Source organism: Moschus berezovskii, chromosome 5, assembly GCF_049115385.1.
Source record: "Moschus berezovskii isolate FMDL1 chromosome 5, NW_MosBer_1.0, whole genome shotgun sequence".
NCBI lineage: Eukaryota > Metazoa > Chordata > Mammalia > Artiodactyla > Moschidae > Moschus > Moschus berezovskii.
The window spans coordinates 124,506,881-124,532,980 of record NC_142464.1 but is presented as its reverse complement, the minus strand read 5'-3'; positions in this window follow the sequence as shown (position 1 = coordinate 124,532,980).

The following is a 26,100-nucleotide window of genomic DNA, read 5'->3' as shown; positions in this document are numbered from 1 at the left end:
GACCCCATGAATCACAGCACACCAGGCCTCCCTGTCCATCTCCAACTCCCGGAGTTCACTCAAACTCATGTCCATCGAGTCGGTGATGCCATCCAGCCATCTCATTCTCTGTCATCCCCTTCTCCTCCCGCCCCCAATCCCTCCCAGCATCAGAGTCTTTTCCAGTGAGTCAACTCATCACATGAGGTGGCCAAAGTATTGGAGTTTCAGCCTCAGCATCAGTCCCTCCAATGGTCCATGGCATTTCTGTCCTTTATCGAGCCCATCTTTGCATGAAATTTTCCCTTGGTATGTCTAATTTTCTTGAAGAGCTCTCTAGTCTTCCCCATTGTATTGTTTTCCTCTATTTCTTTGCATTGATCGCTGAGGAAGGCTTTCTTTTCTCTCCTTGCTATTCTTTGGAACTCTGCATTCAGATGGGTGTATCTTTCCTTTTCTTTGTTGCTTTTGGTTTCTCTTTTCACAGCTATTTGTAAGGCCTCCTCAGACAGCCATTTTGCTCTTTTGCATTTCTTTTTCTTGGGGATGGTCTTGATCCCTGTCTCCTGTACAATGTCATGAACATCCAACCGTAGATCATCAGGTACTCTATCAGATCTAGTCCCTTAAATCTATTTCTCACTTCCATTGTATAGAATTGTGTAATCATATCTGCTCCACAGTACTGATATTTTTGTGGGAAGGAATCTAGGTGTCTGATATTGTAAGCATTTGTGATGTTTGAGGGAATTCGGACAGTCAGGAGAACACGTCAACCTTTTAACTGAGATTTAAAATATATACTTAGTTATATAACTTAAACTTATGATCTCAGAGCTTCGCTGTGGCATGTAGAGTTTAGTTTCCAGACCGGGGATCAAACCTGGGCCCCCTGCACTGGGGGCACAGAGTCTTAGCCACCCAACCACCAAGGAAGTCCCACGAAGTGATCTTTTTAGATTTATAAGAATTACCTAACATATGGGAAGATTCATCAGATAAAATAAAGTACATGAAGTTTATGAATGTAATTATGTTTCTGAAGATGTTTTGTTAAATAAGTTTGAACATGGGACATAATGTTAGTCAAAGAATCCTTAAAAAGCATTTTGAAATTTGTTAGACTTAAAAGTATAATGAGATTGAATTGAGTTTAAAGGAAGAAAAAAATCTAGGGTTCTGGTTTTGTAACATTATTAAATGAACATTTAATTAAGAAAATGGATTTCTGAATAGTTTTCCTAAGAAAGCCAGCTTGCAGACCTAGAAGTGATGTCACATTAACACCACCACCCTCTCCTCCTCCTCCTCAGCCGTCTACCCTGTTGCCCTGCGTCCCACACACCCTAGCCTCTTGTCCAAAAGCCCAACAAGCCTCCCACCTGCTCATTCACGTACTCACCCACCCACCCCCCCATCTGTTCATCAGCCCACCCTTCCATCCAGCCACCCACCCATTCATTCATCTACCCGTTCATCCAGCCAGCCTGCAAGCGCTGCCTAAAGGACCTAGTAGGTGGCAGACGCTGGAAAAAATACCCACAGCTGAAGGGTATTTTGGACCGCAGGACTGGCATGACGTCTGGGTGTTGGGAGGCCCTGCCCTGCCCTCCCTCTGCCCTTTCCCCTTCCTTGTCCTGTCTTGTCCCCACCGTCTGGGATCACGGGTGCAGATGTAGGTGTGTGCACCCTGGCTCCAGCGGCCCAGATGCAACCCCCAGTTCCTCCTCCTGTGTGGTGTTGGCAGTGGAGCTCACTGAAAGAAGCCTCAACATCGAAGGTTCATCGTGAGAGCTCCAGGGGTCCGGGGCTCCTTCCAGCCTTTGGTCAGAGCTACCCCTGCTGGATCTGTGGCCAGGATCCCTGCTGGATTCCCCCGACCGGTGTGTGTGTGTGTGTGTGTGTGTGTGCTTAGGGGTGGGTTCACGGCAGTGATGGGCACAGACAGTTGCAGCCGTCATAAGAGCTGCGAGGCCATGACCCTGGTCTGTGAATGAACGGAAAGGAGCCAGCTCTCCGTGGGGGACAGTGTCTTCAGCATCAAGGGGAAGCTGACCAAGCCTCCTCACAACCCCTCCTGGGCAGCCCCGTGCCCGGCCTCCCACTGCTGGGCCTGGACTGAGGGATGGCCTGGGAGAGATGAGCTGACCTGGGAGCCCGTGCAGCCTCCCTGCAGCCTCCCGTGGGGGAAGGAGCAGCCTGGCGCTCGTATCTGGGGTGTCGGTCCTCTTGCTGTGTCTGGTGACCCAGTGAAGGCTCTGCCCCGTCCCAGGAGTTCAGCATCTTCCCAGACGTGTGTGACCTGGCTGCTTGAGTCCCCAGGGCCCCATGACCCTTGGCATCACATTGAATGCTGTCTCTTTCATGTTTACTGTGGAACCCCATGCAAGGTCACAGGTGTGGAGCCCTGTATCAGGATCACAGGACAAAATTTTTCCAAATGTCCCGTGGACATTTAATAACAATGTATGAGATAGAAAACTTTAAATATGTTTGTGTAGGACATAGGATTAATGTAAATTAATACAAATAAAAATCTAGTATATTTAAATTATTAATGATGTCATTCAAGATACTCCTATTCTTATTCTTTCTGCACTTGATAAAATATTCTCAGAGAAATGTTAAAAAAAAAAATCACAAGACAAAAATCTAGAACTGGCCAAGCCCCATAGCAGGTACTGCCATGAGCCTCCAGATCTAATCCAGCCAGTTCCCTGACCGCATATTAGGTAAAATACCTACCCTATTACCCACCCCAGAGCATCGTAACCAGTCACCGAATACCACCCTGCCGGTGGGAATTCTCTCTGTCTTGAGGATATGGAAACTGGCTGCAAGTTGGCCAACGCGTTCGGCTCCCTTGAGCCACCGCTGTCCTGACAGTGTCTCCCACTCTAACCAGCTTTGCTCTCCTCTCACTTGGCCTCAAGTCTGGAAATTCCTTTCCAGGCCACACGCGGACACGCACCTGAAATCCTCTGTCCAGCCCGCCTCCCGCTCCCGAGATCCCACTGGACACGGAGGCCTCAGGGCTTCAGCTGTTCCCTGTGCACCGCCATCCCTGGGCCACAGAAGGTCCCTGCCCACAGCCACCTGGCCCCGCCAACCACCCTCCTGCTTGGGACGGTCCCCGGGGGGTGGGCCCTGGGTCCTCAGAGTCTACACTTGCCCGGTGCACGTGAGTGCGTGCAGAGCAAACGCACTGGCTGGAGGGAGAAGACACTGCTTGAGCTCCTACTGTATGCCAGGCTCCAGCTTGCGTGGGTGGTAGGGTCCAGGGGGGTGGGTTTTCAGAAAAAGGGGGGAGCGGGGGGAGAGGGAGGGAGAACCCCCGGGGCTGAGTGAAGCGAGGAAAAGAAGTGATGGAAGGACAGGGGTGCTGTAGAGGACTCTGGAGAGGCCCTGGGACTGCAAGGAGATCCCCCCAGTCCATCCTAAAGGAGATCAGTCCTGGATGTTCATTGGAAGGACTGATGCTGAAGCTGAAACGCCAATACTGTGGCCACCTGATGCGAAGAGCTGACTCACTGGAAAAGACCCTGATGCTGGGAAAGATTGAGGGCAGGAGGAGAAGGGGACGACAGAGAATGAGATGGCTGGATGGCATGATTGACTTGATGGACATGAGTTTGAGTGAACTCCGGGAGTTGGTGATGGACACGGAGGCCTGGTGTGCTGCAGTCCATGGGGTCACAGAGAGTCGGACACGACTGAGAGGCTGAACTGAAGGACAGAAAGTCGTGCAGCCCAGAGGTCTGGGGACTGGAGTAGGACAGGGTTGGTGGGTGGGCTGGGGAGGGGTTTCTGGGGCGGGAGGGGCAGCAGGATTCCTGGACTTGGACATGTGGCTGCCAAGGGAGAGATCTGGAGGGTTCGATGACCCTTTCTCCCTTTAAGAGGGACTGGAGGGGCCCAGTGAGTGCTGCGGGCAGGATGGTGGGGGCGGGGTCTGCAGAGGAGGAGGGAGGGCCGGGTGGAGGGGGGCGGGGTAATCACTCCTTCTAGTCTCTCCAGCCCCCTCCCTGGGAAACTGAGGCCGTGAGGGGCTGGGAGTTGCCCCGGGTCACCCCGCGCTGGACCCAGGACCCACGGCCCCCTCCCACACAGGCAGACCCCTCCCGGCCAGGCAGCTGGGTCCCTGGCGCTGCGGCCCCACAGACCAGGTCAGGAGGATTGTGCAGGTGACCCCGACGTTGACCAGGGGTGGGGGGGGCAGGGGAAAGGAGGAGGGGCTCACTTCGGCTCACCTTGGAGGGGGTGAGGTGGGCCCTGTCTGGCTGTAGTTCCTCCGGTGGGGGGCGGCTGTAGCCCCCTCACGCTTTGGAAGCCCTAAGGCTGCTTCTGGGGCAGCCAGTTCTGGGTTCTGCGACAGTGTCTCCACCACAGGTACATCCCTAGACCCGAGCGGCTCCCTCGTCTGTGTCTGAATTTGCCGTAAATGGAGCCACACGGTTGGATCCCTTCGCTGCCTCGCTGCAGTGAGGCTGGCGTCAGCTGAGGGTCACTGTTGTCGCCGCGTGTGTCCTGTGAACACAGGGGCCACCCTGCCGTGCACACTGGAAGCACCTCATTCTGGCGCCCGGGTCATGAAATCTCGTTTACTGAAAGGCCCAGAAGGGACCTGCTGTGTTCACGGTCCTCACCCCTTCAGCTTCCCTGGACTCGCGGGCTGGTGGCGGAGGGGCTGGTGCCCAGGCATCCTGTGAGCCTGACCCACGCTCCATATCCCACCAACCCTGGGATCTGTCCGATTTCAACACTTTGACCATGGAGTGAATATCCAAGAGGCCTGCCTGTGGTCCATTTGCATTTCCTTAAGTATTTGTGATACTTCCCTGATAGCTCAGTTGGTAAAGAATCTGCCTACAATGCAGGAGACCCTGGTTTGACTCCTGGGTCGGGAAGATCCCCTGGAGAAGGGATAGGCTACCCACTTCAGTATTCTTGGGCTTCTCTTGTGGCTCAGCTGGTAAAGAATCCGCCTGCAATGCGGGAGACCTGGGTTCAGTCCCTGCTTTGGGAAGATCCCCTGGAGAAGGGAAAGGCTACCCACTCTGGTATTCTGACCTGGAGAATTCTATGGACTGTACCGTCCACGGGGTTGCAAAGAGTCGGACACCACTGAGCGACTTGCACTTTCGTTTTCATGGACTTCCCTGGTGGCTCAATGGTAAAGCATCCACCTGTCAGTGCCAGGGTTAGAGCCCTGATCTGGGAAGATTCCCTGGAGAAGGAAATGGCAACCTGCTCCAGTACTCTGGCCTGGAGAAGGGCATGGACCGTATAGTCCGTGGGGTCGCAAAGAGTCGGACACAAAGTGAGTGACTTTCACTTTCCCTTCAAGTATTCGTGAGGGCAGCATCTTTGCTTGTGTTCATTTGCTGTTCGAATTTTTCCCCCTGAAGCACCCGTTCAAGGCTTCAGTCCATTAAACATATTTTCTTGGTCTTTTTCTCGGGGAATCGAGTTCTCCATATATTTCCTAACGAGTCTTTGCTGGTTGTCTGTGCTGCAGATGTGTTCTCCCAGCATGGCTTATCTTTTCATTTTCGGTGTGGTGTCTGGTGAGCGGAAGGGACTACATTTTAATGTCACCCAATTAATTCTTCCTTCTCTTTATAGTTTGTGCCCTTTGTATTCTGCTTAAGAAATGCCTCCCTACCCTGAAATCATCGCATTTTTCTCTCTATGCCTTTCTGAAAGGTCTGTGGATTTGTCGTTGGTGGTTCAGTCTTTAATCCACCTGGTATTGCTTTTAATTTAGCACCTTTTTTTTCCCTCTGGCGTTGAATTTTGTGGCCAGTGTGACACAGGAGTCTCATTAGTATTTCTTCCTCTCTGGATAACCAGGTCTATAAACTGGCTGCAAGGAAAGGCCTGCCCTTTGTCCACTGGTCCCTGGGGCCAGCAAACAGGTGAGCTTGTATTTCCCTAGTGTAGGCGGTACTCACGCTCTGGTTCCTTGCCGGTGGCTTTACTGTAGCTTTGAAGGAAATCTTGGTATCTGGTAGGGCAGGCAGGCCCTCCTACCTTGTTATTGTTTATTTTTTTTGGCCATTTCCTGCGGCATGCCAGATCTTAGGTCCCTGCCCAGGGATCGAACCTGTGCCCCCTGCATTGGAAGCATGGAGTACTAACCACTGGACCATCAGGGACGTCCCCCTACCTTGTTATTCTTCAAGAGTATCTTGGCTAATCTTGGTAATTTGTGAATCAGATTGTCAAGTGCCACACACACACACACACACACACGCACACAGAGGAGATTGTGATCGGCCCTGAATTGACCCTACAAGTCGTTTGTGGGTAACATTATAAGGATTCTAATTCACAGACATGTTTCGTTTTTTATTCTTGCAGTAGAACATCTTAACTTTTACGGTTATTTACAAGTTTTTATCTATTTAGTCTTGGCTGTGCTGCGTCTTGGTCGCTGCGCACGGGCTTTCCCTAGTCACGGCGCTGGCTCGGCTGTCCCCGTGCTCAGGCCTCTCTCGTGGACACGGGCTCTGGAGCCTGAGGACTCCAGGAGCCGCCCCACTCGGGCTGATTAGCTGTGGCGCATGGGCTTCGCTGCCCCGTGGCTGACGCAGTCTTCCAGGACCAGGCATTGAAGCCATGTCCCCTGAACTGGCAGGTGAATTCTCAACTCCTGGACCTCCAAGCAAGTCCACATGCTTGATTTTTAAACAGATTTGGTTTTCTCTCTTCGCTAATTTAGATTTCCTCTAAGGACATGCAAAAAAATGTCCATTTCTTCTCTGTACCAGCACGTATTTTGTCAGTGTTATTCCCAGGGATTTCCTGTTGCCAGTATTAGTAGAGCTGGTGTCTGTGAAGGATGATTTTCTGTGCCAACATGGCAGAGCCGTGCACCCAGATAACCTGGTCAGGACGTTTTTCTGCTGGAGCATCTTCGGGCTGAGATTCGTGTCCACATTCCCGGGTTTGGGGGGGTCTCCTCCAGTCTGTTAGGCCTTAATAGAACAAAGAGTGCCCTCCCCCAGGAAGAAGGACTTCTGAGCCCGCCTTTGGACCTGCGCTCAACTCTTCCCCGAGTATCCAGCCTGCTGTGCACCCTGCGATCCTGGACCCACAAACCTCCACCCCTGTGTGAGCCAACTCCTCGAGACAGACCCCTCCTGCTGAACGCAGGTGGTGCCTGACCGATGATGGCGTGACTTACGGCTTTTCTACCTTCAGTCCCGTCTTCTCTTGAGAGGCTGGGCCGTGACCAAAGCTCCCGGTCAGCCTGAGATCACAAGGCTGACAACCGACACACTCACAAGCCCTCTGGGCCCAGACGACCAGTCTGGTTTTCACTTTGGGTCGAGACAGTCAACACTTCCTTATGAAACAGGGTCCGGGGACTTCAAGGGGTGAAGATATGTGCGTCCATTGTGGGGGCACGCGTTCTCTCCCTGGCTGGGGGACTAAGATCCTGCAGGCCGAGCGGTGTGGCCAAGAGAGACAAAAAAAGGAAGAAAGACAGACTTTGGGGGGGATTTGCACAACTGTAGGGTCGCGTCGGCTCCTGAGCACATTTAGGAAGACGAGATGAAGCGAGGATGCTCCGTAGGTGAGGAGGGACCGCGTGACCTTGACCTTAAAGAGGAGCCGAGTCTCCTTCCAGAAGGCCTGAGCAGGCTCAGGATGGCCAGAGCCAGGGTAAGGGAGAGGTGTGACCGCTGCCCGCCGGGGGGGTGTGGAGGTGGGCGCCTGGCTGCCGCCTGCCTTTCCCAGGCGGCAGCTTCCGGCCTGACTCCGGCTCCAGGCTGCCTCCTGACCCTTTGCTGCCCACGTGACCTGTCCACAGCGGGAGAGCCCTGGGCCAGCCAGGGGACGGTGGGTCAGGCCTGCTGGACAGCCCTTTGCTTAGCTAGTGCAGGGCATCCGACCAGGTACCGCGTCCCTGGGTGTCGGGAGTGTGCAGGGGCTCCCTGTCCTTGAAGCAGACCCAGCGTGCCCCTGTGGGTCTGGGTACCTCAGGGTGGTGGGACGTGAGGGTGCCAGCAGCGTCACCTGGGGACCCCGTCAAGCCAGGCCGCAGCTGCTCTGTGCCGTGGTGTGACTTCTGTGAACGCCGCCCTTGAGCGAGGGCTCTGGCTTTGTTGTTTCAGCCGTTTTGGAGAAAACTCTCCCGAGATACGCCGCACGCAGAGTCTCCTGGGTATTCAGTTTGGTTCAGTGGCTCTGTTGGGTCCGACTCTCTGTGACCCCACGGACGGCAGCATGCCAGGCCTCTGCGTGTCGGCTCACCCCTTTCTGATGCCTCCAGCCGCCTTTCTTCACCCCTCGAAGTTCCTGGGGCCTGTTTCTTAAGGAAGTGTTGACCGCCTCATGGAATTTACTGAATACTCAGTATTCCATGGAATACAGTGCTGGATTTTCCCCTGGAGCTCCTGGTCCATTTATATTTGATGCATTTCTGATACATTGAAGTCCACAATTTCTATTTCACGCTTCCTATTTGTCCACTGATTCTGTGTCTATTTTCTTCCCTTTCTGGCCTTCTTTTATTTTCCCTGAGCTTATTTTAGAGAATTTTCAAGCAAACTGGAAAGTTGAAAGAACAAGCCAGTGACCACCTGTATGCCCTCCAATTAGATTTACTAGTTACTATTTTGCCACATAACTGTTTATATACACACAGACCTACACATGTGCATACATAAAATGCGCGTTCCAGGCACAAGTATATGTCTGCTAAATTGCTTTCCTTTAGAAATTTAAAATTAAAATTTTTTTTTATTTTTTAAATTTCTACTTTAAACTGGAGTATAGTTGGTTTACACTGTTGCACTAGTTTCGGTGTACCAAACTGCTTTAGGAAGTGTGCACCGTGAACTGACACTCCTACTGAAAGGTTGCTGTGGCGAGCCGTGTGTTACGCCGGGATGCTTGACCTCCAGAGGAGAGGATTTTGATCTGGGGCCAGAGATGAGGCTTGAGTACCTGGAACATTTTGTGTAGCAAAGTTTTCTTCAAGTATAATAGAGATAGGGAAAGCTTTTGACATAGACATCAGAAGGGGACAGAAAGAGTGCCCCCTGGCTAGTTTGTCTCAAGCTGTTAGAAAGCTCTTCATCAGATAAGAGAGACACCTCAAGGCTGAGGGAGCCTCACCAGGCCCCTCTCCCACAATATGCATTTTTGAGATGGTTTGGAACGAGGTGTGTCATCCCCCAGCCATAAAACAATCGATATGAATACTGGTTTGTTGAGCTATTATCAGCCCAAGGTTTGAGAAAAGAAAAAAAAGTTAGCCTTAGGTGGAACTATTTTGAAGAAAGGCAAATTCCAAAGCAAATACATAGTTTCATTAACATAGCTTAAGAAAAACATTTCCGTAAGAAAAACGCATTGTTCACCCAAGGCAGAGGCAGGCGTCTTCAACACAGAATTAAAAGAAACCTGTTTCAATTTTGTGTGCGGTGCTTAGTTGCTCAGTTGTGTCTGACTCTTTGAGACCCCCATGGACTGTAGCCTGCCAGGCTCCTCTGTCCATGGGGATTCTCCAGGCAAGAACACTGGAGTGTGTTGCCATGCCCTCCTCCAAGGGATCTTCCCAACCCAGGGATCGAACCCAGGTCTCCCGCATTGAGGCGGATTCTCTACCGGCTGAGCCACCAAAAAGCATCTGCCACTTGCAGTTTGTTTCCTCTTGCCACTTGGGGACCTCTGGCCTTCCTACCTGCTACCTTTTCATTACCAGCAGTGTGTGAACAGTCTAGTCATCACACATCCCTGCCAGCATTTGATATTACCCTGGTTTTGCTGGTTTTGCCAGCCTGGTGGGTATGAAGCACTCTCTTATTGTGGGCTTTTTTTTTTTTTTTTAATTTTTTTATTTCACTGCACCGGGCCTTAGTTGCACCATGTGAACTCTTAGTTGAGGCATGTGGGATCTAGTCCCCTGACCAGGGATCGAACCCGGGCCTCCTGCATTGGGAGCTCGAAGTCTTAGCCACTGGACCACCAGGGAAGCCCTTCACTGTGGCTTTAATATGTATTTCTCAGGTCATACACGAGGGTGAGCATCTCGTTTCCTCTTTTGTGAAGAGCACACGCTGTTGGTGTGCCTGCCTGCTGCTGCCCCTCCCTCTTCTAATTTGTAGGGTCTATGAAGGAGAAAACAGACAGAACAGGCTCCATCTTGAAAGCAGGACTCCATCTTGGGCCAGACTGTGGACTTTGAGCTCTATGCCCTGTATCTGTGGAAACGACATACCAGCTGGAAAACCAGACCCCCCAGATGGAAGAGCCTCAGGGCTTGTACCTAGACTCTCCCTTCCTCCATAAAAGAATACCCTAATTATCTGTGTAACCAAATAGAACCATATATTCTATTATGCTTATTGGGGTATGACCACAGGCCTATTGATAAATATTCGCTGTTAACTACCTAGGCTTAAGGCACATGAATCACGGGTTAACTTTGATTGTATCTTTCTATTCCTTTGTTCAGACTAGTTTCAGGGAATTTGGGGAGGTGGGTTTGGGCTCGTACTTAGGGTATATAAGGTTTTCACAAAAACTGGTCGGGGTCCTTGGCTAAGAGAAGAGTCTGCCTTGGGCCCGTCGGTGTAATAAACTGCACTCCACTGTCTGCATTGTCCTGAGTGAGTTTGTTTCCTGGAACACGTGGCTACAACATCTACACTCCTGAGTTCTGGGAAATAAGATACTGAATCTTTTGCTGGTTTAAGGCTGCAATTGAGGGCCTGAAGGACTCCCCTATAAAACTGCATAGCATTAAAAGATACTTTAGCTTGCAAGCAACAGAAATGCAACCTAAGTGAACCTATCAGCTTCTAAGCAGCCCAGCCCAGTGGGACTGGCAGCTTCAGGTGAGGCGTGCTCCAGCAGCTAGACAGTTGCCCAGGGCGCAGTCCTTAGCTTCTGCATGCAGCTTCTGCAGGGTTGGCTTGCCCCAGGGCTGCCTCCCCTTTCTGTTCTCGAGCTGTCTGCCAGCAGCTCCTGAGGCGACGGCTCTTCGTCCACACCCACCCCGAGCTGGCTAGGCTGATTTAGATCACCTGAGCATCCTGGAACCAGTCCCTGTGGTTGGAGGCTGGAACGTTCAGATTAGGGTGGAGCCAGCTTCCTGCAAACCATGCGGGTCCCCAGATGGAAATCAGAGCAGATGGGTGGGGTGGGGTAGATGCTGGGGCTTGGCCAGTCAACTCCCACACGGCAGACACGGCCTGGCGTGCCTGGTGCTGGCCGCGGTGGCCGCTGAGCAGCCCTTCTTGCTCACTCTTGGGCGTGTGCCCGTGTGCCAGATGGTTGAGTCTCCTGGAAATCTGAACTGTGCCTAACTATGAGATTTTTTCTTACAAATATTTTCACAATGGGAGGATAATATGGAAGATGAACACAATGAACACCTGTATCTCCCCAACCTGGTCCAACGGTTACCAGCATCTTGACATATATGTTCTTTCTCTCTGTCACTCTTTTAATATTTTGCTGAACATTTCAAATAAATTACAGACACAGGGATACTTAACCCTAAATACAGAGCCATAATGGCACCGTCACACCTAATAAAACTAACCATCAGTTCTCAAATATCATCTAATATCCTGTGCAGATAGAAAGTGCATCTCCCAAATCCGTTGCGTAGCTGTTCGTCTGAACCAAGACCTAGCCGGGTTTCCTGCACTGCCTCACTGGTTTGCCTCTTTGGTATCTTTTCATCTACAAGAGTCTCTCTAGATTCAAAGTTTGGGGTTGGAACCGGAGATTCTCAGCACGTTTTCTCTTGACATGCATTCCGAAGGGCTGGCCAGGCGTGGGCGGCACCCCCTCCCGCGCCTGTGCCCGCCCCCTGCGTGCTTTCGGTCTTCTCTCCAGATGGGGAGTCAGGTGTGAGTCCTTCGTCAGCGACGTTTCCCATCTATGTCCCATCAGTGGGCTCTGTTCTGCTGCTGCTCTTCCCCAGAAGCACGATGGGAGGGCGCTGACTGTCTTTGCTTTTAGTCTCTTTCCCCCTCTGTTCCTGCCATCTCTGTTTCGATAGGACTTTTAAAAATTCTCTTCATCTCCTTTTTGACTTATCGAGGCCTCGTTAACCACTCCAGTACTCTTGCCTGGAAAACCCCATGGACGGAGGAGCCTGGTGGGCTTCAGTCCATGGGGTCGCACAGAGTTGGACACGACTGAAGCGATTTAGCAGCAGCAACAGCAGGCCTCTTTAAAAAACGTTTTAGCCATTTTCCTGAGGTTGACACTATACATTTTTAGATGATCCATGCGGTTGGGTCTGGACTGTTGAATTGTGACCCAGGTGGCAGTTATTTGACTGGTGGGTCAGCTGGGCGGGGAGCGTGGTTTTTTCCCCATGAAACGTGGTCCAGGCCCAACTCACCTGGTCTTTCTAGCCCCCGGTCAGAGGTGGGTGCTCACCAGCCAGCAGGTGGTTTAAAGCCTTACCCATCCAGGTGATGGCAACCCACTCCAGTGTTCTTGCCTGGAGAATCCCAGGGACGGGGGAGCCTGGTGGGCTGCCGTCTATGGGGTCGCACAGAGTCGGACACGACTGGAGTGACTCAGCAGCAGCAGCAGCATCTAGGTGAGAGGCTGAATATACAGATGCACACCGGCCAGACCGTGTGTGAAGGCAGAGCTCTGACCCTCAGTCCGCCGCCGCCCACCCAGGGAACCAGCCTGCTGTGAGTCTGAGCTGCAGGAGGACAGGCTGTCTCCGGCGACAACCCAGAAGCCGGACAACGACCCCGGCGATAGTCAGCCAGGACTCGGTCAATGATTACCAGCCTCCTCAACTGTTAGCCTGCTTCGGACTCAGGACCAACCTACCTGGCCCCGACCCGCCACCTGGGATGCCCCCCTCTAGAGCGTCCCCAGCCCCCTGGCTCCATCAGGCACCCTGAGCCCCCGTTTCTCTGCTGGGAAGCTCACCCAGTCGTCTGCCTGCCTCTGGGTCTCTGCTGAGTGATGAGGCCGATGCCCAGCTCAGCCGGCTCCCATCAGACCGCCTCGCTTTCTGGGTGGGGTCTCAACTTGGCTCCGCACCCCTTTCTCACAGCAGCCCTGGTCTCCCGGAGGCCGGGTCTCTCCAGGGCCCTTCAGCAGGAGGGAGAGGCAGCTGCGAGGGACACCGACATGGTGGGTGGTCGTCTGCCTGAGGGAGGCAGCCGAGGGCCTGAGGGGCAGGCTGAGGGTGGCCTGACCGTCTCCTGAACATGGAGCCGAGGTGGCCACGCAGGCTCAGGTGGCCCTGATGAAGCTTAACACCGATGGACTCTCCGCTCTGGAGCCTCGAGTCCGAGATCAAGGGGGCCAGGCCAGCTCCGTCTGAGCCTGAAATGGCAGGGCAGTCTGTTCCAGGCCCCTCTCCAAGCTTCGGGGGTCTGGGCCCCTCTCCCAGCTTCGGGGGTCTGCTGGCCAAGCGGGCTGCTCCTTGGCTTTGCACCAGGGAGGTGTAAAGAGAGACGGCCAAGGAGGCCAAAGGGATGGCCTCGCCATCTCTCCCTCTGCCTTCAAGCGGCCTCCCTGCTGTGTGCACGTCTGTGTGTCCAAATGTCCCCTTTTTGTAAAAGCCGTGTGGGAGTGAGAGCCTGCCCCAGTGAGCTTAGCCTAACTGGTGACGCGGCAGTGACTCTGCCCAGCAGGTCATGTTCTGAGGGCCTGCGGGTTAGGACCTCACCCTCTAGAGTGATTCAGCCCGTAACCACACAGCTGCTCCCTCTAAGCACCACCCACTCATTGGGACCAGACTTGGCTGGGAGGGGGTCAGGGTGCGTGGCCGAGCTGGGGCAGTCCCAAAGAAGGGAGCCTTCTGTTGGCAGGGGACGGACGCTGCTGGAGGGGCCTCCCTGGGGACCAACCGAGCGCTCAGCCCGTCCGAGGGCCTCACACACTCTGTGGCCTCTGCTCCCTCAGCCCCAGGCAGTGGGTGAGTGAGTGAATGAAAGGCGTTCAGTCGTGTCCGACTCTTTGCGACCCCACGAGGTTCTCCAGGCAAGAACACTGGAGTGGGCTGCCATTGCCTTCTCCAGGGGACCTTCCCCACCCGGGGATGGAACCCGGGTCTCCAGCACTGCAGGCGGATTCTTTACCGTCTGAACCTCCAGGGAAGCCCAGGAAATGTAAAACTGTCCCGTCTTAGGGACAGAGAGGAGGAGACAGAGGGTCAGAGAGGCCCGCGCCCAAGCCTCGCAGCTCATAGACGGTGGCGATGGGAACCCGGGCTTCTGTGTCCCAGTCTCAGCCCCCACCCCACCTGTGCCTTATTCACAGGCTCCCTGGGGCGGCCGAGCCAGCGCCCAGGACCCCCGCGGCAGGAGCAGCTCCCTCGCTTCTCGTTTGCATGCTCGGCTTGGCGCCGGGGCTGGGCGCCCGCTTGCCCGTGCTGAGAGCGTCTCGCACCCGTGTGCACCCCTGGCACCAGGCCTTGTCCCTTGAGCTCTCAGGTGACTGTCATGGAGCGAGGGTGCTGGGTCACCCTGGCAGGAGCAGCTGTGCATCCCAGGAGGAGGCCCTGGGCAGGGAGGGTCAGGGCCTGGCCGCATCCTCCCGGTGTGTCCCCCAGGGCAGAAGCGTGGCCCCCCAGGACCCTGGGCCTGTGTCCCCCACTCGCCTTGTGGATCCGTGCTCTCGTTAGTCCATTTATCCACGTGGCTTTGGGGTCTGAGAAGGTAGACGCTGGGACAGGATTTGACCTGGGTCTGTATCTGTCCCTGGTGGCTCAGAGGGGAAAGAGTCTCCCTGTAATGCAGGACACCCAGGTTCCATCTCTGGGTCGGGAAGATCCCCTGGAGAAGGAAATGGCAACCCACTCCAGTACTCTTGCCTGGAGAATCCCATGGACAGAGGAGCCTGGTGGGCTATGGTCCACGGGGTCGCAAAGGGTCAGAGACGACTGAACGGCTGACCCTTTGTCTGTCCTTGAGCGGCTGCTGGTGGGGACAGTGTGGAGGCCAGAAGCCGGGCCTGGCCTGTGGGGAGCTTGCTGAGAGGCCTCGAGATAGAGAAGGGGAGGCCGTGCCGTCCCTGGATTGGCCGGGATGGGCGAATGGCATGTGGCTGCCTGGTGACCGCTGCCGTGTCTAGCGAGGACCCCCAGGGCACAGGTGGGCCCGCGACCCAAGTGTGGAGGAGGGATAGGGCGGGCTCGGGAGGCAGGCAGGGAGGGAGGGGCCACCAGGGGTCCACATACACAGCTCTGGGACGGGTGGCAGGGTGGCCACCGTCAGCCTGCATGTCCCGCAGCGGGAACACACGGTCTGTTCTTCATCCAGACAGAAGTCAAGGCCAGTAAGAGGTGGGGTGGTCTCTTCCAGAAAGTGTGGGGATGCTGGGCTGGCCAGTGGGCCATGCAGATTCTGACCAGGGACAGTGGCTGCACCCCCAACCTGGGGTTGTTGGATCTGGCCATGTGACAGAGGGACGGGCCTGCCTGACTCTTGGCTCGGGGGTGTAGCATGCTGGGGGTTTGGGGTTAGGCTGGTGGCTCCCAGCAGCCTCCCTCTCTGTGAGCGGGAACGCTCAGGAGGCCGGTGCGGAGGCCCCAAAGGGGTGTGTGTTGCTGGGCGGACCATAAGGGTGACAGGCAGGGGCCCTGACCCCGGGCATGGAAAGGTCACCTGCCGCCGAGTAGGGAGTGGCCTATGATCCAGCTCCCACAGGGACCCAGGGTGGCCCCAGCTCACCCTCAGCTGAGACAGTGACTGCTGTACACAGAGCTCAGGGGGCCGAGGCCCTGGGTGACCGGCGCTGCCCGGGTGCCTTTCTGCCCTGCGGGGTCAGGTGGCAGGGCTGGGCGGGACTTCTGTGCCCTTCCTGAGGGGGCTGCAGGGGCTGCCGTGCCCTCCGGCAGCTCCGCCCTGGTGCCCCTGCCAGGTCAATGTACAGAGCAGCCCCTCCTCTGGGACCCAACCCGGGACACCCAGACCCAGTCAAGGGACAGCCCCTAACTAGGGGGTCAGCACCTTCAGCCTCCGTTCCACTGGCCCAGAGAAGCTGAGGTTCGGCGAGGCTGCGGCTTCCAGAAGGTCCAGCATCATCTTAAGGACAGGGTGGGGGCCATCCTGGTGCTTTGCCGCCGCCTCCGGCCGCGAGGCAGGAGCTGACTGAGCGCTGAGCCATCCAGCCCTGAGAGGTCTTCTCTGAGAGGCAGCAGAAGGCGGGGAGAGCAGTGCTTCTCCTGGAGCCAGGACCAAACCCGGGGAGCACTGGGGCGGTTGCCATGGCAACTGTGGAGATGCAGGCCCTGACACTGACTCCTGCCACGTTCCGTGACGTGGAGACTTGGTGAGTGTGCGTGTGCACGGGTAGGTGCCTGGGTGTGTGTAGGTGAGCGCCCTGTGTGTGCCCGTGTGCAGGCTTGCGTGCTCTCCCAACCCTGTGTGCGGATGGGGGATCGGGCAGGTTTTCTGGGCGGCTTGTCTCCTCCCGGCAGGTTGAGGCTGCTCAACCTTGACCGTCTTCTTTCTCCTTGGCTGGAACCTGCGGAGGCGGGAAGGCGAGTTAAAATGGTGAAGGGAGTACTGTGCTATGCGTAGTCACTCAGTCGTGTCCGACTCTTTGTGACCCTGTGGACTGTAGCCTGCCAGGCTCCTCTGTCCATGGGATTCTCCAGGCAAGAACACTGGAGTGGGTTGTCATTTCCTTCTCCAGAGGATCTTCCCAACCCAGGGATTGAACCCACGCCTCCCGCCTTGCAGGCGGATTCTTTAACATCACAGCCTCTAGGGAAGCCCATCTTAAGGCACAGGAGGAGTTATTTCCTCAGGGCAAGAATTCTTAAGGAGAATTTTCTTCAAGCTTTCTCTGGAGTCTAAAGAATACTGTGACCACACTGTCAAAAATCATGTTTTTCCATGGTCATAGTTTTATAGCCAAAATTTAGACCAGATAATGCTCAGATTGGCCCTGATAACCAAGTGCAGATTGGTCCCAGCAGGCACTGTCCGTCTGGGTAAGTGGGGGGTCTTGGTCAGCCGCAGGCTGGTGATTACAGGAGAAAGTCCTGGGCCTAAAGGGACATAAGTCTCTTTTTCTATCCTATGTCAATAAAGATCTAATATTTTTAGGCCAGTTTTTCTGATCCTTGGATCATATCTATTGGTTGACCAGTCATTTAAAATTTTTTCCAAGGAGTTCCCAGGTCGGGTGTGGAAACTTAGAGGAAGTTCTTCCCATATCAGATTGAGTAGTTTGAACCAGATATCTGCATACTCAAGCCAACCAAATCAAACCAAACTAGAACCTCGCCATCTGGGAGTCACACTCCAAATAAAACAAAAGGCAAAGAGATGCCCAGAAATCAAAAGCCAAGTGGCAAGAGTGCCCAGAAGAGTTGGGGCCAAAGGACAGGAGCTTCTGGGAGGCCGCTGGCAGAGGAAGGGAGAAAGGAATAGGTGGGTGGGCCACACTGGGGGGGGGTGGTCCCTGGGCAGCCTGCTGGGTGGACATTGAGTCAGTTCAGTTCATTTGCTCAGTCGTGGCTGACTGTTTGCGACCCCATGGACCGCAGCACACCAGGCTTCCCGTCCAGCACCAGCTCCACGAGATTGTTCAGACTCACGTCCATTGAGTCGGTGATGCCATCCAGCCATCTCATCCTCTGTCGTCCCCTTCTCCTCCCGCCTTCAATCTTTCCCAGCATCAGGGTCTTTTCCAATGAGTCCATTCTTCACATCAGGTGACCAAAGTATTGGAGTTTCAGCTTCAGCATCAGTCCTTCCAATGAACACTCAGGACTGACCTCCTTTAGGATGGACTGGTTGGATCTCCTTGCAGTCCAAGGGACTCTCAAGAGTCTTCTCCAGCACCACAGTTCAAGAGCATCAATTCTTCGGCGATCAGCTTTCTTCACAGTTCAGCTCTCACATCCATACATGACCACGGGAAAAACCATAGCCTTGACTAGACGGACCTTTGTTGGCAAAGTAATGCCTCTGCTTTTTAATATGCTGTCTAGGTTGGTCATAGCTTTCCTTCCAAGGGGCAAAAGTCTTTTGATTTCACGACTGCATTCACCATCTGCACTGATTTTGGAGCCCAAGAAAAGAAAGTCTGTCACTGTTTCCACTGTTTCCCCATCCATTTGTCATAAAGTGATGGGACCAGATGCCATGATCTTAGTTATCTGAATGTTGAGCTTCAAGCCAACTTTTTCACTCTCCTCCTTCACTTTCATCAAGAGGCTCTTTAGTTCTTATTCACTTTCTGCCTTAAGGGTGGTGTCATCTGCATATCTGAGGTTATTGATATTTCTCCCGGCAAACTTGATTCCAGTTTGTGCTTCATCCAGCCCAGCATTTCACATGATGTATTCTGCTTATAAGTTAAATAAGCGGGGTGACAATATACAGTCTTGACATACTCCTTGCCCGATTTGGAACTAGTCAGTTGTTTCATGTCGTTTCAACTGTTGCTTCTTGAGTTGCATACAGGTTTCTCTGGAGGCAGGTCAGATGGTCTGGTATTCCCACGTCTTGAAGAATTTTCCTTAGCTTGTGATCTACACAGTCAAAGACTTTGGAATAGTCGATGAAGCAGAAGTAAATGTTTTTCTGGGACTCTTGCTTTTCTGACGATCCAGTGGAGGACATTACTGACCACGACCGTCTCCAGGCCTGCAGGGGCTGGTGTGTTCCTGCAGCACCCTTCCTGTGCGTGTTCACCTGCTGAACTGCTTTTCCTTCAGGCTCAGCTCAGGAGCCACCTCCTCCGGGAGGCCCTCCAAGCTCCTCTTTGTAACCCCATTCCCCTTCCTTTGCTAGGCTGCAGCACTCATGCCTTTCATTCTGTCTCCCTCTCTGCTCAGCGAGCTTCCAGAGGGTGGGGGACAGGGTCAGGTCCCAGCGCCCAGCTAGGATGGATGACCCACGGGCTCCCAGGAGGCTCTAACTGTCCATATCCGACCCTGTCACTCTGAAGCCCAAAGACGCCTTGTTCCTGGTGGGGAGGGGTCCTTGGGCCTTCCTCTGCCTCTCTGTTTTGTCCCCCAGAGGCAGATCTCCGTGTTCCCTGCCCTCCCAGCCCAGAGCACTTCCCCTCTGAACATGCAGGGGAACCACTGGCTTGGGGGGGCCCAGACAGAGCCTCGGGGTGTCTGATGAGGAGGACTGCTCACAGACAGGCTGAGACAAGAAAAGAAACAGCCATTTTTTGGCACCTTCTTTAAAAGAAAACAACAGCATCAATATGTTAAAAATAAACTATTTTTACTTTTAAAGGGCAAAACCAACCCAAACAAACACGGAGCTAATGAAATAGGGCTTGGCTGAAAGTACTGGAGGCTTACTCATAGCTGCCCACGGATGGAAATTATTCAGACTGGGGTGGATCCGACAGGGCTGGCACCTCACTGTGCACCAGGCGATGGAGAGAAGACCCATCGCGGTTCTTCCCTGAATGCTTCATGTGAGCTAACGACAGGCTGTCTGCCCCGGGAGAGCGGGAGTCTACACAAGCTGGCTGTGGTGGGGAGAAGTCAGGGACGGCTTCCTGGAGGGGGTGACCTGTCTGCCCAGAACTTTGAGGGCCACTCCAAGTAGAGGAAACGCCTTGGAGAACGACCCAGGGAGTGTGGGGGATCCATGGGTAAAAGGGACGTTCATAAATCAAAGACTGCTGGGTTCAAATTTCACTTCTTTCCTTGGGAGGTGTGACCACAGGCAAGCTACAACCTTTCTGGGCCCAGTCTGCTCATCGACAAGTGAGCAGTAAAGAAGCATGGGAGACCAAGCTGTAGCACAGGGGAGGCTCCGTCCCTGCCCCGAGACCAGCAGCAGGTTGGGCCCCGAAGTCACACGTCCAGGCTCTGACCCAGTCACGCCTCTGTCCCTCCCAGGACTAAGAGCAACTTGCAAATGCATATTCTGCAGAAGCCCCGAGCTTCATCGGTGATCAGCCGCCATCCCTGGGGGAGCTGTCCTCAAGCCCTGTCTTTCCATAAGGCTGGGGGCTGCGAGGGCCCTGCAGGGCTGGCTTCCTGGGCACTCTGAGCTTCAGGCTCCATCAGCCAGCCAGACACTGGGCTCCAGGCTCCTTAGAGTGAAATGGTGGGTCCTGGGCCCCCTGCTCCCCACCATTTGCCGAATGCTTACTTGTACCCCAGGAGGGGTCAGCTGTGTTTGGGAGTCTGGGGGGTCTTGCCTCCCCAGCGCCTCACCACTGGCCACCCTGAGCCTGTTACTGTGAGCAAACTGCAGAGACTGTACCCACTGCTTGTTTTCCCCCAAACTTTAAGCTTTTTATTTTATATTGGGGTATAGCCGATTAACAACGTTGTGGTAGTTCCAGGAGACCAGCAAAGAGACTGAGCCACACATACACAGGATCCATTCTCCCCCACGCCCCCGTCGCTTCCAGCCTGGCACAGAGCACTGAGCAGAGTCCATGTGCTGTACAGTAGGCCCTTGGCCGTCGTCCGTTTCAAACAGAGCAGTGTGTACATGACCTCCCTGAAGTCCCTAATTATCCCCTCCCCCAGCAGCCGTCAGTCTGTTTTCTGTCTGTGCATCTCCTGTTTTGTGAGTTCATTTGTCTCATTTCTTTTTAGATTCCACATATAAAGGATATCATACAACATTTCTCCTCCTCTGTCTGACTTGCTTCACGCAGTATGACATCTCTGGGTCCATCCATGTTGCTGCAAATGACTTTATTTCATTCTTTTTAATGGCCGAGTAATATTCCATTATATATACCGCACTCATTGTTACAAGGTGCTGGACAGAGCCAATCGATGACCTGCTGGGCGTGGCTGTGGGACTAGTAACTATGGCAACCACTCCCAGGGGGCACCATGCCTGAGCCCATGCAGCTGGGAGGCCACAGGGCTGGGTAGAACTGAACTCGGACAGAGGCCACCTCTCTGGGGGCCATGTTAGTCTGCTCTGGGCGTGGTAACCAAGGACCCCAGGCGGGGTGACTTCTAGCACAGACATTTGTCTCTCACGGTCCTGCGTGCTGGGGACCCGAGGTCAGGGTGTGGACGGGTTGGCTCCTCCCGAGGCTTCCCTGCTTGGCGTGGAGATGGCCGTCTTCTCTGGCCTCTTCCTCCATGTGTGCCTAGGTCCTGCTCTTCTCTTCCCAGAAGGACGTTGGTCATACTGGGGCAGGGCCACCCTGATCCCCTCCAAACACAGTCACACGCTGAGAACTGCAGGTTAGCCTGTCAGCGCGTGAAGCTGGGGACGCGACCCGGCACAGAGCAGCTCTTCTGCGGGAGGGACGGGGGCTCCCTCCCACTCCCGCGTCTGCCGCTTCCGGAGTCTGGGGCCTGTCTGACACCGCTCGGCTGCTTTTTTCCACTCAGCTGGGCCAAGGCCAGGACACGTCACTTCCCCTCCTGCCCTCAACCTACCTTGGCTCTCGGGACCCCAGACTCCAAGTCTCCTGCCTGAGGTCTGGCCTGAGCAACTCCACTGGCCTCTGTGTGCCAGAGCGCCTGGCAGGCTCAGGCCGCCCCTGCCTCGTGCCCGTCTGCCAGCCTCTTGAAGCTCAGTGGTCAGCAGAGCGTCTGGACCAGCCGGGATGGTAGGCTGGCTCTGTGCCATCCCTGCAGGTCACTGTCAGGCGACACTTCCTCTCCTGGCCCAGGACACAGGGTGGTTTGGGGTGGCAGGAGACCTCAGGGTCTCGCGTCCCTGAAGATCCCAGCAGGAATGGACGGTGCGGCCCTAAAGCCTGGGAGCAAGCGGCCACCCCGCTGATGACGGAAGGCCTGCTGGCTTCTGCCCAGGAAAGGGCCTCCCCACGCTCAGCCGTTCGTGCGCGTTCCTCACTGCGGCTCTTGTCCGCATCCAAGGACCCCTCCAGCCGTGGGTGGGCCTGCGTCCTCGGTGTGGGCTTGAGGAGCGGGTGGGGCTCAGTGGGATTCGTTGATGAATGAGTGAGTGAGTGACTAGTGAACGGATGCGAGCGAATGAGTGAGTGCGTGAATGAATGAATGAACGAACGAATGAATGAGCGCGTGCGTGCGTGACTGCGTGCGTGCGTGCGTGCGTGGGTGGGCGGTGAGCGGACGTTCGCGTTCCATGGCCTGAGGGACTGGGAAGCCTGCAGCTCCGCCGTTCTGTGAGCTCCGGGAGGGTCACTGACGCCCGCGTTCTGCGCGCCGGTCCGTGGGCCCGGCCAGACGGACTGGCCTGGGTCGAAGAGTCCACAGGACGCAGACCTAGGTGGGGCGGGCACAGGTGTGGGTTTGCCCGCTGTGTGCCCTGGGCAGGCCACGGTCCCTGTCTGTGTGCCTGTTTATCTGCAGACCAGCGTCCCTGCGGCTGCTGCGAGGGTTGAATCACTGCACGGCGCGCACGTGTGCCCAGGACGGTGCCTGGCTTGGGGACGGTTCACCCGGGCCCCGGTGGTCACTCTCGGCCGGGCACTCTGCGGCTGCCTCTCGCGTCTCCTGCTCTGAACCCTCTGGACGGCCTGTCAGCTGCTCACCACTCTCAGCCTCACGGCCTTTCTGCTCATGCTTCCAACTCCCCAGGGCGCTCCCGCCTCATGGCTCCCAGTGTCCACGTGGCTCATGGCCTCAGCCCTGGGGTCTCTGCCCACAGGACACCTCCCTCTGTAGAACGCGTTATCTAGAGGGAGTCGAGGTGCGGTGACTGGTGGCAGGGGAGCAGAGATCAGTGGCAGAGAGAGTTTCTCTTCTCTAAGGCTCGGGAAGGCAGGTCCCAGGCAGTTGGGGGCATGTCCAGAGGGCAGAGGGCACCTGGGAAGGTCTCCAGAGCCTGGGCCATGAATGCATAAAGATCTTCACAATCCAGATAATCACGATAGCGTGATCACTCACCTAGAGCCAGACGTGCTGGAGTGTGAAGTCAAGTGGGACTTAGGAAGCATCACTATGAACAAAGCTAGTGGAGGTGATGGAATTCAAGTTGAGCTATTTCAAATCCTAGATGATGATGCTGTGAAAGTTCTGCACTCAGTATGCCAGCAAATTTGGAAAACTCAGCAGTGGCCACAGGACTGGAAAAGGTCAGTTTTCATTCCAATCCCAAAGAAAGGCAATGCCAAAGAATGCTCAAACTACCGCACAATTGCCTCATCTCACACGCTAGCCACTCCAGTGTCCTTGCCTGGAGAATCCCTGGTGGGCTGCCGTCTATGGGGTCACACAGAGTCAGACACAACTGAAGCGACTTAGCAGCAGCAGCACACGCTAGCAAAGTAATGATCAAAATTCTCCAAGCCAGGCTTCAATAGTCTGCGAACCGTGAAATTCCAAATGTTCAAGCTGGTTTTAGAAAAGGCAGAGGCACCAGAGATCAAATTGCCAACATCCGCTGGATCATGGAAAAAGCAAGAGAGTTCCAGAAAACATCTACTTCTGCTTTATTGACTATGCCAAAGCCTTTGACTGTACGGATCACAACAAACTGTGGAAAATTCTGAAAGAGATGGGAATACCAGACCACCTGACCTGCCTCCTGAGAAATCTGTATGCAGGTCAGGAAGCAACAGTTAGAACTGGACATGGAACAACAGACTGGTTCCAAATCAGGAAAGGAGTACGTCAAGGCTGTATATTGTCACCCTGCTTATTTAACTTATATGCAGAGTACATCATGGGAAATGCTGGACTGGAAGAAGCACAAGCTGGAATCAAGATTTCAGAGAGAAACATCAATAACCTCAGATATGCAGATGACACCACCCTCATGGCAGAAAGAGAAGAAGAACTAAAGAACTTCTTGATGAAAGTGAAAGAGGAGAGTGAAAAGGTTGGCTTAAAGCTCAACATTCAGAAAACTAAGATCATGGCATCCGGTCCCATCACCTCATGGAGAATAGATGGGGAAACAATAGAGACAGTGTCAGACTTTATTTTTTGGGCTCTAAAATCACTGCAGATGCTGACTGCAGCCATGAAATTAAAAGACGCTTGCTCCTTGGAAGGAAAGCTACGACAAACATAGACAGCATATTAAAAAGCAGAGACATTACTTTGCCAACAAAGCTCTGTCTAGTCAAAGCTATGGTTTTTCCAGTCGTCATGTATGGATGTGAGAGTTGGACTGTGAAGAAAGCTAAGCACCAAAGAATTGATGCTTTTGAACTATGGTGCTGGAGAAGACTCTTGAGAGCCCCTTAGACTGCAAGGAGATCTAACCAGTCCATCCTAAAGGACATCAGTCCTGAATATTCATTGGAAGGACTGATGCTGAAGCTGAAACTCCAATACTTTGGCCATTTGATGTGAAGAGCTGACTCGTTTGAAAATACCCTGATGCTGGGAAAGATTGAAGGCAGACAGAGAAGGGGACGACAGACGATGAGGTGGTTGGATGGCATCACCGACTCAGTGGACGTGAGTTTGAGCAAGCTCCGGGAGTTGGTGATGGATGGGGAGGCCTGGTGTTCTGCCATCCCTGAGGTTGCAAAGAGTCGGACATGACTGAGTGAGTGAACTGAACTGACCTGAACTGGGGCAGGGGAGGCACAGCCAGGCCCGGCCCAGCAGCAGAGACTTTCCAGATGGGCAGTCAGGCCATCGGGCTCGGTCCTGAGGGCAGTGGTAGCCACGGAGGGCTGTGGGCGGCACCAGGATGGAGTCAGAGCCTCTCCGGAGAAGGTGGCTGCTGGGCGCAGGCAGGCCCAGAGTGGCCCAGGCTGGCAGAGCTGGCAGCAAGGGCGTTTGCAGATGGCGAGATGCTTAGTGGGGGTGGGGGGCCATGGCAGAGGCCATCTGACCTCGCTGGAAGCAGAGGAGCCTCTTCCCTCTGTGCACACACTGGGGTGGCCCCCTTAGCCATGGTCTGCCAAGAGCCTGCTCCCCTCCCTCTGCCCAGGGCTGCGGGCACTGTTTCCCCATCTCTGTGGAGGGGACCCAGGCAAGGGGGCTGAGAGCTCCGTGTGAGTGTGTGCGTGCCTATGTGTGTGCGTCTGTGTGTGTGTATATCTATGTGTATGTCTGTTTCTGTGTGTGTGTCTATGTGTGCATCTATGTGTGTGTGTGTTTCTGTGTGTTTGTGTGTCTCTGTGTGTGTCTAGGTGTGTGCGTGTGTGTGTCTGTGTGTGTGTCTATGTGTGTGTGTCCATGTGTGTGTCTATATGTGTGTGTGTTTCTGTGTGTTTGTGTGTCTATGTGTGTGTGTGTCTGTGTGTGTGTCTATATGTGTGTGTTTCTGTGTCTCTGTGTGTGTGAGACAGGAGACTGGGGGGAAGGAGGAAGGAGCAGGAAGCGGGGTGTTCCCCATGTCGGCTCTGACCCCCATATTGGTCAGGTAGTGAGCTCCCTGCCCAGGGAGGCATGGAAGCCCTCCTCCCATCTCTACCTCTCTCCTCCCTTACTCCTTTCCTCTTGAGGAAGGTGGGGGCCATTCTGGGGGCTCCCGATGTCTGGAAAGCCCCCACCATCTCTGCCTGGGCTCCTCCCGCCCTGCTGTCTGCAGAGGGGCAGGGCCTTGTCCCATGGCCCGCAGGCAGTGAGCACCCTGATCAGGGAAGCCTGGAGGCCGGCCAGGCAGCCCTGCTTTTCCAGTCCTGTCTCTGGTGGGGATGTGGCCAAGCTGAGCAGGCAGGGAGGGGACGTCTCGCCCATGGCCCCCCTTTAGCTGGCACGCAGACCCTCGTGTGCCCCCTGCGGTTGTACCGGGCACCCTGGGAAGGGAGGGTCCATCCTGGCCGCCAGCACAGCCAAACCGTGGAGAAAAGACAAGTGGGAGAGTCTGCCCTTCTGTGTAGGGGGTCCCTGGAGAGGCTGGAAACGTGGACTTGGGGAGACAGAGGCTGGGCAGAGGGGCCCTCATGCCCAGCCTCCCCTCAAAGGCAGGGGGTCTTCTGATGAGGATGGACCCCGTGCCCCTTGGGAGCCCAGGGCCTGCAGGATCTGGGGAGGATGGAGGCGCTCACGGGCAGGACCACCCTGGGCTCTGGGGAGGGGGGCAGCGGAGATTCGTACAATAGCCGGGCTTGGGGACAAAGGGCCACAGGGGTCCACAAAGGGCTACCAGGCCCATGCGAGCCACGGGACCAGCTGGACACTCCCCTGCCTGCTCCTGGCAAGCAGGGCGCAGTGTGGGGGCCCTGGGGGCACTGGGAACCCGTGGTGCCAGGGGTAGCTTTTGCCCGGTTTGAGTTTGTTTAGAGGGCATGGGCCGGGGAAGCGGTTTCAGAGGTCAG